General features: G+C 33.9%; 1 long non-coding RNA gene and 1 other non-coding gene across 5 annotated transcripts in view; both read right to left on the minus strand.

The window, feature by feature from the left end:
- The window catches only part of LOC129049578 (uncharacterized), a 41,153-nt gene that overhangs the window by 4,134 nt on the left and 23,322 nt on the right, over nucleotides 1-13,697 (minus strand). The gene's annotated exons all lie outside the window — the stretch shown is intronic.
- Nucleotides 12,218-12,319, minus strand: LOC112128629 (U6 spliceosomal RNA). Its single transcript, XR_002911123.3, has one exon. It is a non-coding gene; the product is annotated as a U6 spliceosomal RNA (small nuclear RNA).

Raw genomic sequence — 13,697 nt, forward strand, 5'->3', positions numbered from 1 at the left:
GAGTGCGGACGTGAGTAGAAGGAGAAGAAAAAAGATAAGGCTGAGCAAATTAGTCAGGGAAAGTCCATGAGGACCTACCATGCCATCTAAGGCAGTTTAGAATTTCTCCTGCTGTGATGAAGAAACTGAAGCTCCCAGAGTTTATGTGACTTGTTTAAGGTCACAGCATTGGCTAGTGAGGGGAGTAGATGCAACCTTGCCTACAGCTTGATTTTTAAAGTGTTTATTTCTTCTGGGTATGTTGTAGTCAGACATTAATTAACATTAAATCCTGAAATTCCAATGGGATATAGCTAAGTTTGCGTCCCTTTTCGAGATGAGGTTGATTAACAAAATTGACAAGTCAAGGACACGGTAGAGACCCTTGAATTAAGGATTATCACTAGGTAGATTCCACTTCTCAGTTTATTTTTCTATCTTTTACCTCTCATAGTGAATTACATGTTTGTATCTGTGAATCAAGACCTCAATATTCCACCTAAATCTGATGTTTAAAATTTATCTAATTTTCAGACTTAAAATTACATGTCAGATCCATTATCCAACTAAGAATCTGCTAATGATGAAATAAACACCAGATAAATATACTGAAAAATAAAATATAGACACGCAATATAGGAGGAGGAAATACATTTCCTTAGATCTATGTATTACTTGACACGGAAGAAAAATGTGATGTAGTAGCCTTATAATTAAATAACAATAAAGAATAATGTGAACAGCAACTTTGTCAAGTGAAAAACATTTTTTTTAGTGACATAGTACCCTTCCCACTGGAATGTCTATGTGCGTATGGCAAATGCAAATCAATCTCTATTTTTAAAAGGAGGCATATTTCTTGAAAATCTTTTCAAATAATCTATGCAAAAATAAACTAATCCTAAGGGCAAATTGCTCAAATGAAACTACTGTAATGTTATCTGGAAGTGGTGGATGTTCAGAGAATTTACAGTACTCCTATCTACTGTATTATCAGGATGATCTGCTTGGCTTTGAAAGCTTTTGAAATTGTTTTCCTTTCTTTATCCTCTGGACATGAGGAAGTGCTGGGAAGTAGTGAGATAATTGTAATGGGATTTTTTTCCCCTCCTAGGATGAGAATTCACTTTAGAAATCTCCTTCCCCTTCAGTGATAAACAGTAGCTGTGTTGATCAAAATAATATGAATAATAAACCACAGCAGGAATCCTCCTCCCTTTTAAAATAAACTACTGCCTTCTTTTGTTATTCAGACTAGCAGCTTCTCATTAGAGAAGGATGCTCATAAACTTTGAGTTAATCTTGAAGGAGACAAAACTTCCTGGTTGACTTTTTGGAAAGGTCTTCTTACCAGTTAGTATTTTTCTCTTATCAGCGAGGACTGTTAAAGATTGCATTTTTATTCCCTCTTCCATTTTTTTTTGTTTACTGAGAACAACATGTTTACAACATCATTGTATCAGCTGAGATATAATTATTTTCAAAATTTTATTTATCTCTGTTTATTCAATGAGTTTCAAAATGCCTAATCATGTTACATGGTTTATAAAGTAGTTGATATGTTAGTTGAGTAGTAAATGTATATAATTTATAAATAGATATTTTCACTTATATGAGTAGTGGACTCTTTTATTGTTGTTGACTCATTTGTTTGTGGTCAAAATTTGAAGCCCTCTGTTCTATACAACTCTAGTTCTAGAAATTAACTTTTAATATTAAAATATTTCTAGGCTTGTTTATCTCTTCCCTAATAATATTATGGATTAAGAATACTAAATGGTATCTTAATTCACAGATGAAGTATCATCTGTTCATCCTCAGTTTCCTCTTTGCTTTGGATTTGATGCTATTCACCATTTTATTTTTTTAAAGACTACTATTGAAAGTCTGCTACCTGAACATCCGTCTTTATTTTATCTGATTAGCCTTTTCAAAGGAGGCAATCAGATATTCATCTATCTCAGTAAGCAAAGGGATGAGTTTGAATAGAGTGGGAGGCAGGTTTGCCCTAAGCAGTTCGCAGCATGGCTTTTCCCTTCAGCTTAGTGATTTTGGGACCCTAAGATTTATTTTCCTTTCACAATTGTGTTAGGGAGGCAGAGGCTCGTGGATCACCTGAGGTCAGCTGTTCGAGAACAGCCTGGCCAACATGGTGAAACCCCATCTCTACTAACACTAATAAAAATAATTTTAAAAAAAATTAGCTGGGCATGGTGGCACATGCCTGTAGTCCCAGTTACTCAGGAAGCTGAGGCAGGAGAATCACTGGAACCTGGGAGGCAGAGGTTGCAGTGAGCCAGCCAAGATTGTGCCACTGTACTCCAGCCTGGGCAACAAAGTGAGACTCCATGTCAAAAAAAAAAAAAAAAAAAAAAGAAAGAAAGAAAAAAGAAAAGATAAAAAATGTGAAAGGAAAATAAATCCTGGGGCTCCCAAATCACTAAGGTAAAGGGAAATGTCAAGCTAGGAACTGCTTAGGGCAAACCTGCCTCCCATTCTTTTTAGTCATCCCTCTACTCATCAGATAGATGAATATCTGATTGCCTCCTTTGGAAAGACTAATCAGATACTCAAAAGAATGCAACCTTTTGTCTCTCACCTATCTGTGACCCGGAAGCCCCTCCCTACTCAGAGTCGTCCTGCCTTTCTGGATGGAACCAATGTATGTCTTACATATATTGATTGATAACTAATATCTCCCTAAAATGTATAAAACTAAGCTGTGCCCTGACCACCTTGGGCACATGTCATCAGGATCTCCTGAGGCTGTGTCATGGGTGTGCATCCTCAATCTTGGCAAAATAAACTTTCTAAATTAACCAAGGCCTGTTTCAGATAATTGGGGTTCACACAGTCAAGGCTTTTAAAGATGTCTTAAACATATTTTTTAGTCTTATTTCTACTTCTCTGCACAATAGGACTCAAATTAATACCTGTATCAATGTATATCAAGGGCCTCAAAATGTAAGGATGAAGGTGACTATGCAGTTAATGATTGAACATTCAGTTTGGAAATACTACTTTAACTATTGGATGAAAGGTGGTATTAGTCTATTACAAGAAACAGCATTCACAAATTTTAAAAATAGATAATAATGTATGTTACCAAGTTAACCACCTACTCCATCATCAATAACTACTTTTTAATTTTAGAGCTGAGCAGCAGAAATTAGAATGTCTCAAAATGTCATATCTGCCATTCCTGAAGAGCAGTGTTCACAATGCTTCATACTTCCTGTTTTAGGAAAGACATTTTCTTGCTTTATTCCCTTTAATTATGAAAGGATACTTATGAACTGCATTCTACCATTCAGATGAGAGAATTAAAGATGATAACAACTGCAAATGATATGTTTAAAATTATTCTTAAAAAGATGGGAAGAAAAATCTTCAAGTATTTTAGCTATTTGCTCTCCAGTCTTCCTAAGTGATAATAAATCCAGGGTTTATTTCAATAATGATACTAAACATACACTCCTGACACAAATTATTTTTGCCATAAATTATGCCAGTTACTACATACTCAGAATGTTTTGTGAGCTATTTGGGAACTAATAAAAATAAAGTAATTCATCTAAAGCACACCAATTCTCATGGTGTTTTCAATAAACTTTCCATTTTTGATGGGATTGACTATCATTTAGGACACGTTTATACCCCATTCTTCTAGAAATTTCTTCAGTCAGTTGTTCTAATCATTAAGGTAGACTTGTTTCACATGAAACCCCAAATTTAAATTCCCTAAGCCCATTGGGTACTTGGGCAATATTAGTTTTAAAACACATTCTGTCTGCTGTAATTTTGTTTCTATCTATGATATGTTTAGTTGATTTATTCTTTTACAAAATTCCAGAGATTCTTCTCCATTGTACTGATTTCCTCCTTCCCCATCTCAAGCCAGTACATTTTTTCATTAACTTTATTTGTATGTCAATCAAGCTGTAAATTCTAAAACATAACATACATAAACAAGCCAAAGTTTTTCCATTTTCTGGAAATTGTTTTTTAATTAAGATTCAGGCATATGAAACTTCATTCTTCATAACTGTGGTAGTTATGGATTTGCCTGAGAACTGGTTACCATTGTAACCCACTTATAGAAAACTAAGCCATAAAGCAATGCTTTTCTGCAGTTTGGGATTTCAATTCAGGAGCACTAGCTAACCCCCAGGTTTTCAGCATGATTACATTTATCTATATTTAAAGTACAAAAGAATCAACATGCTGAAAAGTAATTGCTCTGTTGCCATAGGGAAAGAGATTACAAAAACTGTGAGTTTAAGGGAGAAACTGCCTGTGTAGTAATCCCTTTTATTATCTACTCTAAGCCATAAATGATTCTATCCTAAGCCTAATAAATAATTATGTCATGAACCGTAGGGTCAGAGGACTTTAGCAAGATTGTTAAAAAGTCCAACTATCAGAAACTTTCCATATTTCTAAGGCCATATGTTCTCTTTTTAAAGTATCTATTTGACAGCCCAGAACGCAGGGCAGATGCTAATGCACACAGCAGGGGAGAATAATTACCAAAACCATTCATTTACTAGGTGATCTTTAAGGCCTCTTCTAACTTTAAAATTCTATGCCTACATCTAAATTAGAGAGTCATTTTCATTTGAATTGACAAAGCTAATCATACGTTTTAATTAAGATATTTTCCTTTCATTAAATGACTGTGTGTCAGATTAGGGAATTATGTTAATAGGGAACCAAATTTTGTCTGGAAAGCCAGGGTCATGCAGCAGGCAGAACTTAGACAAATGATTAAGATCTCCTGTAAAACAAGTTTGCCAGCAGAGCTTGAGCTAAAGCGTTTGTCAGTTGGGCAAGGGAATAGATAAATATATGGATATGGCTAATGGGAACAAGAATTAGTGGAGGTAAACATGGAGTCAACAGGTAAAGCCAACTTAGGTTTGGGGAAGAGGCGATTGTGAGTCTAATCCTACTTTTCTAATGGGTCACCCAGATTTTCCACCATCAATTCCACTTCCAAACCAAACTAGCTTATGCTTTATTTTTTCCAGGACTGTGAAAGTCCTAAAAAATCCACCAGCCATCTTAGTCATTTTTCATAATTATATACAGACACAGTCTAAATAAAATGGACAAATTATAAATACATAATGAAAACTGGTTTAGGGGTTAGCATAGGTTAGGGTGGGTTAGAATCCCCTGTGAAGTGACTAGGTAGATGCTAATTATTTTATAAACTGGGTGTCTTCTTTCTTGTTATTTTCTACTTCCAGGACCTCACCCTTCACAATGGGGCTGAGACAGTCCCAACATTCAGGCATTTGGCCAGATAATAAAGGAAAATAATCAGCTGCAATGAGAAAATAATGAATTTGATTTAATGGCCTCTCTGTAATAATTAAGGTAAGGAAGAAATACCTACCCTCTCAAATATCATCTCTAACAGAAAACGCTTCAATGACCGTTCCTTGCTAAGATGGCCTCCTTTATCTCTGCATCCCTGTTTTCTTCACTTTAGAGGCACATGCAGCCTCACAGCAACTCTTAAATTGTTTCATAGCATGATTTGACTATTTCATGAAATATTTTAGAAATGTATGACCATTTCCACCAACAAGACCACTACCTCCTTGAGGAAGTTGCCCATGAATTGTAAGATATTCACCACAGGATAACGTAGGATCTAGCTAGGGGAGGGTTGTGTCCATCACATTCAATGTTATATCATCATACAATGCACCTGATAAGTACTTGTTGAATGAAAGTTAGGGCAAGGAGTGGAGGACAGTACTCCTTCTAAATAAACCAAATGAATACATATTTCCATTATTAAAAACAAGAAGCAAAGGAAAGTAGGTTTAGGGAAAAAACAGAAATCTTATTTTAAAAATATTAAAATATTAAATATGTGGTAGTCGCATAATGGTTAGGTGTTGATAAACATATCACTCCTCACTAATGTGTAATGTGTATTTCTTCCTTTAGGTGATTAGTTTCCTGAGGAAAGGAACCATGATTTTTATGTTTGTTACCACATAACCAGTATTAGGACAATGCCAGAAACACACCGGGTATTTGACAAATCTTGACTACAGTAAAAACTGAGTTAATTTAGTAAATTAATATTATATGTACCCCTCTGTTTATTAGTATTCCAAAATAATGCTTCATATAGTTAATAGAAATAGGAACATACAACGCTTTCTTTGTTTCAGTTACCATTAAAATATACTAAAGCACTTTAATGTATTAGATAATCAAATCCTTGAAACAACTCTAGGAAATACTTACTATCATTACCCATATCCTATATGTGAAGACAAAGAGGCACTGGGCAGGTTAAGTAAATTGCCCAAGGTCACCAGGCTTGAGCAATTCTTGGGTTGATATTGGGGCTGGTGTCTGAATCTAAGCAGTCACTCTCTATAGGCCATGCTGTTACCCATTTTCTTGTTCTTCTCTGTTGCCTCCATAATGAAAATAATGCATTTACATGTATTTTGGCTAGCCTGTAAGCAAAACAATTGGCAAATGAAAAAAGAATTGAAGGAAATTATGCCCATGTATATTCTGGAAAAAGGGAAAATGAGAGATAAAGAACTGAAATGGTAAAATCAAAATGCATACAGAAACCTATTAGAAGTTGACACTGGGAAGAAGAGAAAAAGGGAAACAAAAATGTTTCTATTTTAAATAGCTCATGCTGGCAGCAATATAAATGTTCATTTTAAGGACATGGTGCTGCTGAGGAAACAACCATAATTAGCAGGATATTTCCATTCCCTGGGAGAGAGCTTGAGGAAGTAAAGAATGAAATAAAAGGATGAGGCTGAGTGGGTAGCTTCAAAAGAAATTTAAAAACTAGAATTGGAGGGGCACAGTGATGGATAAGAGTTGGAGAATGATAAAATATGAGGCGTAAGTGTAAATCTCAGGCTTCTGGCTTTGATGGCAAAGTGGATGCAGGGCCCACGATCACAAAGCTGTAGGACAATCCAGATCACATACTGTTTTGTGTGATGATGAGTTGACTTTGGGATGTTTTTAGGGTAAGATATCTGTAACTCCAGCCTCTTTTCTGGAACAGCATATATTTGCCTCCCTATCACTGCCACTAGTTTACATCTCATGCCTCTCAATCTTAACACATGCAAAACTGGCTTCCTGAGCTCTCTCCAAACCTACTCCTCTTCCAGTGCTCCCAGATTTAGTAAAGGGCACCATCAACCACTTAGTGACCCAATCAGAATGTTGAGACTTTCTTAACTTCATCCTCTCCCTCATTTCACATCCACCCAATCACTAAGTCCTTCTGAATCTTCATTCTTAATACAATGGAATACATTCATTCTTTTCAACCCCCAATTTTAAAGCCTTATTATTTCTCACTAGATTTAGTACTATTGCTAGATGAGTAGGTGTTAACTGAAAGAAAGGTGAGGAGGTGGAACTTGCTTTTCTCCTGTGTTAAAAAAAAATCCTTGCTTATCCCCACTTCACAAATCAAATCTTTACTTACACTTAGAGCCCAACTAAAAATTGCTCCCACTGGGACTCCCTTTCTAACTTCAAAATTAGAGCAATCATGGCCAGGTACCGTGGCTCACACCTGTAATCCAACACTTTGGGGGGCCAAGGCAGGCAGATCACCTGAGGTCGAGAGTTCAAGACCAGCCTGACCAACATGGAGAAACCCCATCTCTACTAAAAATACAAAATTAGCTGGGTGTGGTGGTGCATGCCTGTAATCCCAGCTACTTGGGAGGCTGAGGCAGGAGAATTGCTTGAACCCGGGAGGCAGAAGTTGCAGTGAGCCAAGATCGTGCCATTGCACTCCAGCCTGGGCAACAAGAGCAAAACTCTATCTCAAACAACAACAACAACAACAACAAAACTAGAGATTGCTGCTCAATCACTTGACACCTTCTTCTAACATTTAGCATCTGTATAATTTGTTCATTGTCAATTGTAAGTATCATAAAAACGTGATCTGTCTCTATCTTCTGCAACTCTGTTTTCCAAGTGCCTGGCAAGAGTTCAATAATTCATTAAGTGAATGAAAGAAGAGAGGTTAGCAAGATAACAACACCAAAAATACCCATTGGCTTTCATAACATAAAAATCACTGATGATTTTTGCAAGTCCGAGTTCACTGTGGCAGCTATATCAGGATGTACTAAGAGTAAATACAAGAAAAATAAATGCAATAGTTCAAATTTATTTCCAGGACTTGCTTCTGCCATTAGTTGAGTTAAAAGAGGAAACTGTCACAATTGGTTAAAATGAAAATACCCTTTGCTCATTGACAGTTACCCACTGACTTAAATAATTGAGAGCTGGCATGCTTGCAACCTTGTTATCAATAGTATCAACAAGAAGTACTGCAGTAATACTTTATTAAATGTCTTTGAAAATGCCAAATATGCATCACAGATTTTTTTATTCTCAATTGTAGCAAAATAATAATTTTGTAAAATTATTACTTATAATCATAATTCACTTGAGAATTCTGAATTGATTTTCTATAGTCCAGAAAGCACAATGAAATCCTAAGGGTCAAACACAGACATAGGACAGCCATATTCAAGGGCAAAGGTGGCAGGGCTTTTAACCCCAAGAAGACACAAAACAATCTTGACAGTCTCGCAGGTAGCCAATGCAGCAGAGAAGCTTCTGGAGGTTGAATTTGACCTGCTTTCCCCATTAGAGCCTCATATTCAACTCGGCCCCCAGACTTCCCAGAGCTAATCTTGTCACAGGACTCAAGAGAATAGCAAAAAAGTATAATTGATCTTTCTTTTCAGTTAAAATTCTTTCAAGGACAAAGAAAAGAGGCCTAAAAAGTAGCTCTTACAATAAATATTGTTTTCCTTTATTTTTTTAAAAGTGTCTTTGTAGATCTTGTTCTTTTCCAAGTGAATTTTAACACACAACCATTGCCCTGATACTCCGACAAAATAGTGTTGAATATAGATTAGTAAAAGCCACTCAGAAATTTAAAATCTAAACAGAAGAGGGTAATTGAAAAAAATAAAATGTGAACTCATTTTGAATTTTTGTCCCTCTGGGGACCTGGACTAGATAGGTACTCCCTTGTAATAAGTGGATCTTGTCATATGGGTGCCCTTTTACTCTATTAAAAATATTTTTGAATTCTAGATTGAAATAATATATTAAAGCATTTCAATTTTATTCAACATTCGCTATCATGAAGAAAGAATTAAAATGCAACAGATTGCTAAGCATATTGGAATAAGCATAATAGCTTTACCCACTAAAGAGTCAATGGGGCTAAGATTTCTGCATAATGAATATCTTTAACAATTAAGCTGGTGAAAAAGAAATGAATTAAGTATTATCATTTAATAATACATAAATGTCACAATGAGGTTTCCAGTTTCTATTTCTAACCATTGAAATCTGGGGAGTAGGGGAGGAGAGGCCCTTGAAGTGAATTTAAAGTGGGTACTGTTCTGATGACTAGGGCAGTCAATATTCAAGTTTGTCTTTTTGTGTTACCAATTATCTTTATAATTTGTCTCATTAAGATGTTTTTATTTTAACACATGATCACAAATTACTACTTATTTTTTCTGAGTATATATTTATGGAGACTGACATCCTAGATTATTTAGAGGATTCAGCCATAAAAAATTGGGTTAGTTTGGTGGAAATTATGAGGATAATTCTGCTGACTGTAAGAATTCTCAGCCTAAGAAACAGGCGCTACATGATTCTATTTGCACATCTATTGCATCAAATAATTCTGGAGCCCAATTTGCTGACTTGTGGATAAAAGGAGATCTTAGAAAAATTATTTAGAAAATTTTTGTTGGAATAAAACTTTCTCCCCTATACGATTTTAAAAGTTACTCTCTGTGTTCTTTAGATCTGGGACAGCACAGTTCTGTTAAAGAAGATAGAACCATCCAAGGGAAAAATTTTATTTTGAACATAAATGTAAAATAGACATGAAAGTCATCCAGAACCAATAAGACTGTGCAGTCTTCTCCCTCTCAAGGGGTATCTGTTTGTGACTTTATACCTTTCTCTACCACCATCCCCCTGCTTAAAATTAATTCCTTTTCTGATTAATTTTGACTTTAAACATGTTCCGTTGAGTAAATTTTTGTTCTAAGTCTTCTTTGTGACCATTCATCTGATATTTTTATATAATTAACATATTCTTTCAGGTTTCGGGTTTAATTAGTTTAAATTTCCTAAGAGTAATGTTTTTGTTTATCTTTTATTTCAAAAACACCTGGCCTGGCTCTGGATTCATTGCCTCTGAGTCAAGCACTTGTTCTGGATTCTTCAGTATTAACCAAGAGGATGTAGGGCAATCTATAATAAAAAATACGGCCACCAAGAGAATTATGCATGAGAAAGTTAGAACTATTTATGGTAGGAATATGAGTAAACATATCTATCATAAGAAGAACACATGGACTTACCAGATACTATCAATTAAGAAGTTAAATTGCTAACATTTTTATTTGAATGAAATAAATGACAATAGTGAAGGGAAAACACAAAATAATTTTGAATGACTGAACAGTTTCTATTATAATAGGGCTTTTTAAAAACTAAAATCAACTTAAACGCTGTAAAAAATTGCATTAAAAATGGAATATTTTTACGTGTGAAATTTTGAGGTATAAATGGAGTAAGTCCATTTCCCTCCATTATTACAAAGTAACATTAATTTTACTAATGTGTTTTCAATACTTTATAATCATGTATGCTAAGATTATTTTGGATGCAGATCAAATTAGGCACAAGCATTTAAATTTTTAAAAAAATTTCTCACATGATACTTAAGAAATATACAATCATGCAGTGCTTAACAATAGGAATGAAGTCCAAGAAATGTGTTCTTAGATATTTCATTTTTGTGTGAACATCATAGAGTTTACTTACACAAACCTTGATGGGATAGCCTACTACACACCTAGGCTATGTGGTATAGTCTATTGTTCCTAGGACACAAACCTGTACATATAGGCTATACCAAACCTATATATGGGCTTTTTCTAAACATAGAAAAAGTATAATCTTATGGGACCACCTATGTATATATATGCTCTGTCATTGATTGAAAAGTCATTATGCTATGCACGTCTATAATCCATATGTAGTTGTGACTTTTCTATAACAGAGCATATTGTCAACCAAAACTGTACTAATTCTAGAATGCCTTTCTTTCAACGTATCTTTTAATTGCAGATCACTCCAATATGAATTTCAATTTGCATTTTGTTCTCATAAAGTTACTCCTTTATTTCTTGCTAGGATGCTCAATTTTGAAATCAAATGTACACCTGTTAAACTGATGCATTTCTACCTTTCATTTGTTTGTTCTATTTTAATTTTATGTGATAGTTCTCCATTTGATGAGAACAAATAACAATTGCTTTTTCCTAAATCAAGTTGCATATGCATTCAATTTGTCAGGTCTGAATTTAGACATATCGTTTCACATACTGTCTTCTATTACTCTAATTACTATGCTGCACATATTTTTCCAAACTAGCATTTCAATATGCTTTACTTTTTTAAAAACTGATATTCCTAAAATTACCATTTTCCTTCTCACTCTTTCACCTTAACACTTTTCAGTAATGTTTTCTCAAAAAGGAACTTTCAAGCTCAAATAACTATAAAGGTAGGAAAGATGTTTTTAAGTAACCATAAAGTGGTACTTAAAAGTTTGCATCTCTAAATGTGAACATATATAGAGAGAGGAAAAATGAATTTAGCAGCTAATAAATTTTAAGAAGAAAGTAAATTGTTCTTATCAAAACATTTTTAAATTATTTTACACTGTAGTTTATTACAATTTAATTTAAAAATGTATGGTACTTCTGCAATATTAATATGCCTTTTCTTATCTTTAAGTTATTTTTTAATTCTCTCTGGATATTTCAAGTAAAGTACAAATAAATTGGTGGATTATAAATAATATCTCAATATTTCATTTAATGATGTCATTTTAAAATATAATTATTATTCATTCCCAAATTCACTGGATGAGAATAATGTAGAATATTGGGGAGGGTAGTGTTAAGGAAGTAAAATAGACTACTTTCACAAATAAGATCTGTAATTTGAAATTTAAAAATTACTTTAATATATGAAAATTCTAACTTTAAAAATTGCTAACCTACTTCCAGTAAAGGTAGTTATCCACCATTGAAAGTCTTGCAGAATCCCTTTCAAATTTATAATTCAGCAATTATTCCCAAGATCATGTTTCACAAAATGCATAGAGTGCTTCCTGAAGTTGTATGTCATCCTTTGCAAGGACCCTGGTAATCTTCTCTGAGTCATTCCAATTTTAGCATATGTGCCACCAAAGCAAACATGATTTTAAGATCTTTTTTTTTTTTTGGTCTTATTAGTCTCAATGATCATTAGACAAATTTTTAAATATTTAAAAATTTTCTTATAAATTGAAAATGTATAAGTTTATTTATGGGGTATAATGTGATGCTATGATTTATAAATATGTGAAATAATTAAATCAAACTAATTAGTATACCCATAATGTCAAATGCTTACTATTTTTGTGTTGAGAACATTCGAAATTTATTATTTTAGCTATTTTTAAATGGACAATACACTGTAATTAACTATATTCACCATGCTATGAAATTGATCTGAAGAAAAAAACCTTCATTCTTCCTTTCTAAGCTTTTGTACCCTTTGACCATCATCTCCTTATTTCTCCACCTCTAGCTTCTGTAATTTATACTTTACTCTCAGCTTTTATGAGTTCAATTGTTTTAGATTTCACATTGCGATATTTATTTTTCTGTACCTGGATTATTTCACTTAGCATAATGTTCTCCAATTTCATCCATGTTGCAAATGATAACATTTGCTTCATTTTTTAAGGCTGAAGAGTATTCTATTATGTGTATATACCAGGTTTTCTTTACCTACTTATCTGTTAATGGACACTGAGGTTGGCTATTGTGAATATTGCTGCAAAGAACATGGGAGCTCAGACATCTCTTCAACAAACTAGTTTCAAATCTCTTATGTAAATATCCAGAAGTGGGATTGCTAAGTCACATGGTAGTTCTATTTTAAGTTTTTTGAGGAGCCTCTGTATAGTTTTCCATATGGCTGTACTAATTAATATTCTCATCAACAATATACAAGTGTACCCTGTTCTCTACATCCTCCAACACTAGTTAAGTTTCCTCTTTTTGATAAGGACCATTTTGACAGGTGTGAGGTGATATTATGGTTTTAACTTGGATTTTCCTAATGATTATCTGTAATGATTAGTAATGTTGAGCATTTTTCATACATCTGTTGGCCATTTGTACATCTTTTAAAAAAAAAGTCTATTCAGGTCCCTTGCCCATTTTTTAAATCAAGTTATTTGTTTTCTTGCTTTTGAGTTGCTTGAGTTCCTTATATATTTTGGATATAAACTCTTTATCAGATGTGGGGCTTATAAATATTTTCTCTCAATCCACAGGTTGTCTCTGCACAACTGTTAATTCATTCCTTTGCTGTGCAGAAGTTTTTAGTTTGATGTAATCCTATTTGTCTATTTTTATTTTGTTGCCTGTGCTTTTGGGGTCAAATCCAAAAAAATCATTGCTCAGGCCAATGTCATATAGTTTTGCTAAAATGTCATGTGTGTTTTCTTCTAGTAGTTTTACAGTTTTTGCTCTTACATGTAAGTCTTTATTAAATTTTGAGCAGATTTTTCTGTATAGTAT

This window comes from Pongo abelii, chromosome 14, assembly GCF_028885655.2.
Source record: "Pongo abelii isolate AG06213 chromosome 14, NHGRI_mPonAbe1-v2.0_pri, whole genome shotgun sequence".
Classification (NCBI taxonomy): domain Eukaryota; kingdom Metazoa; phylum Chordata; class Mammalia; order Primates; family Hominidae; genus Pongo; species Pongo abelii.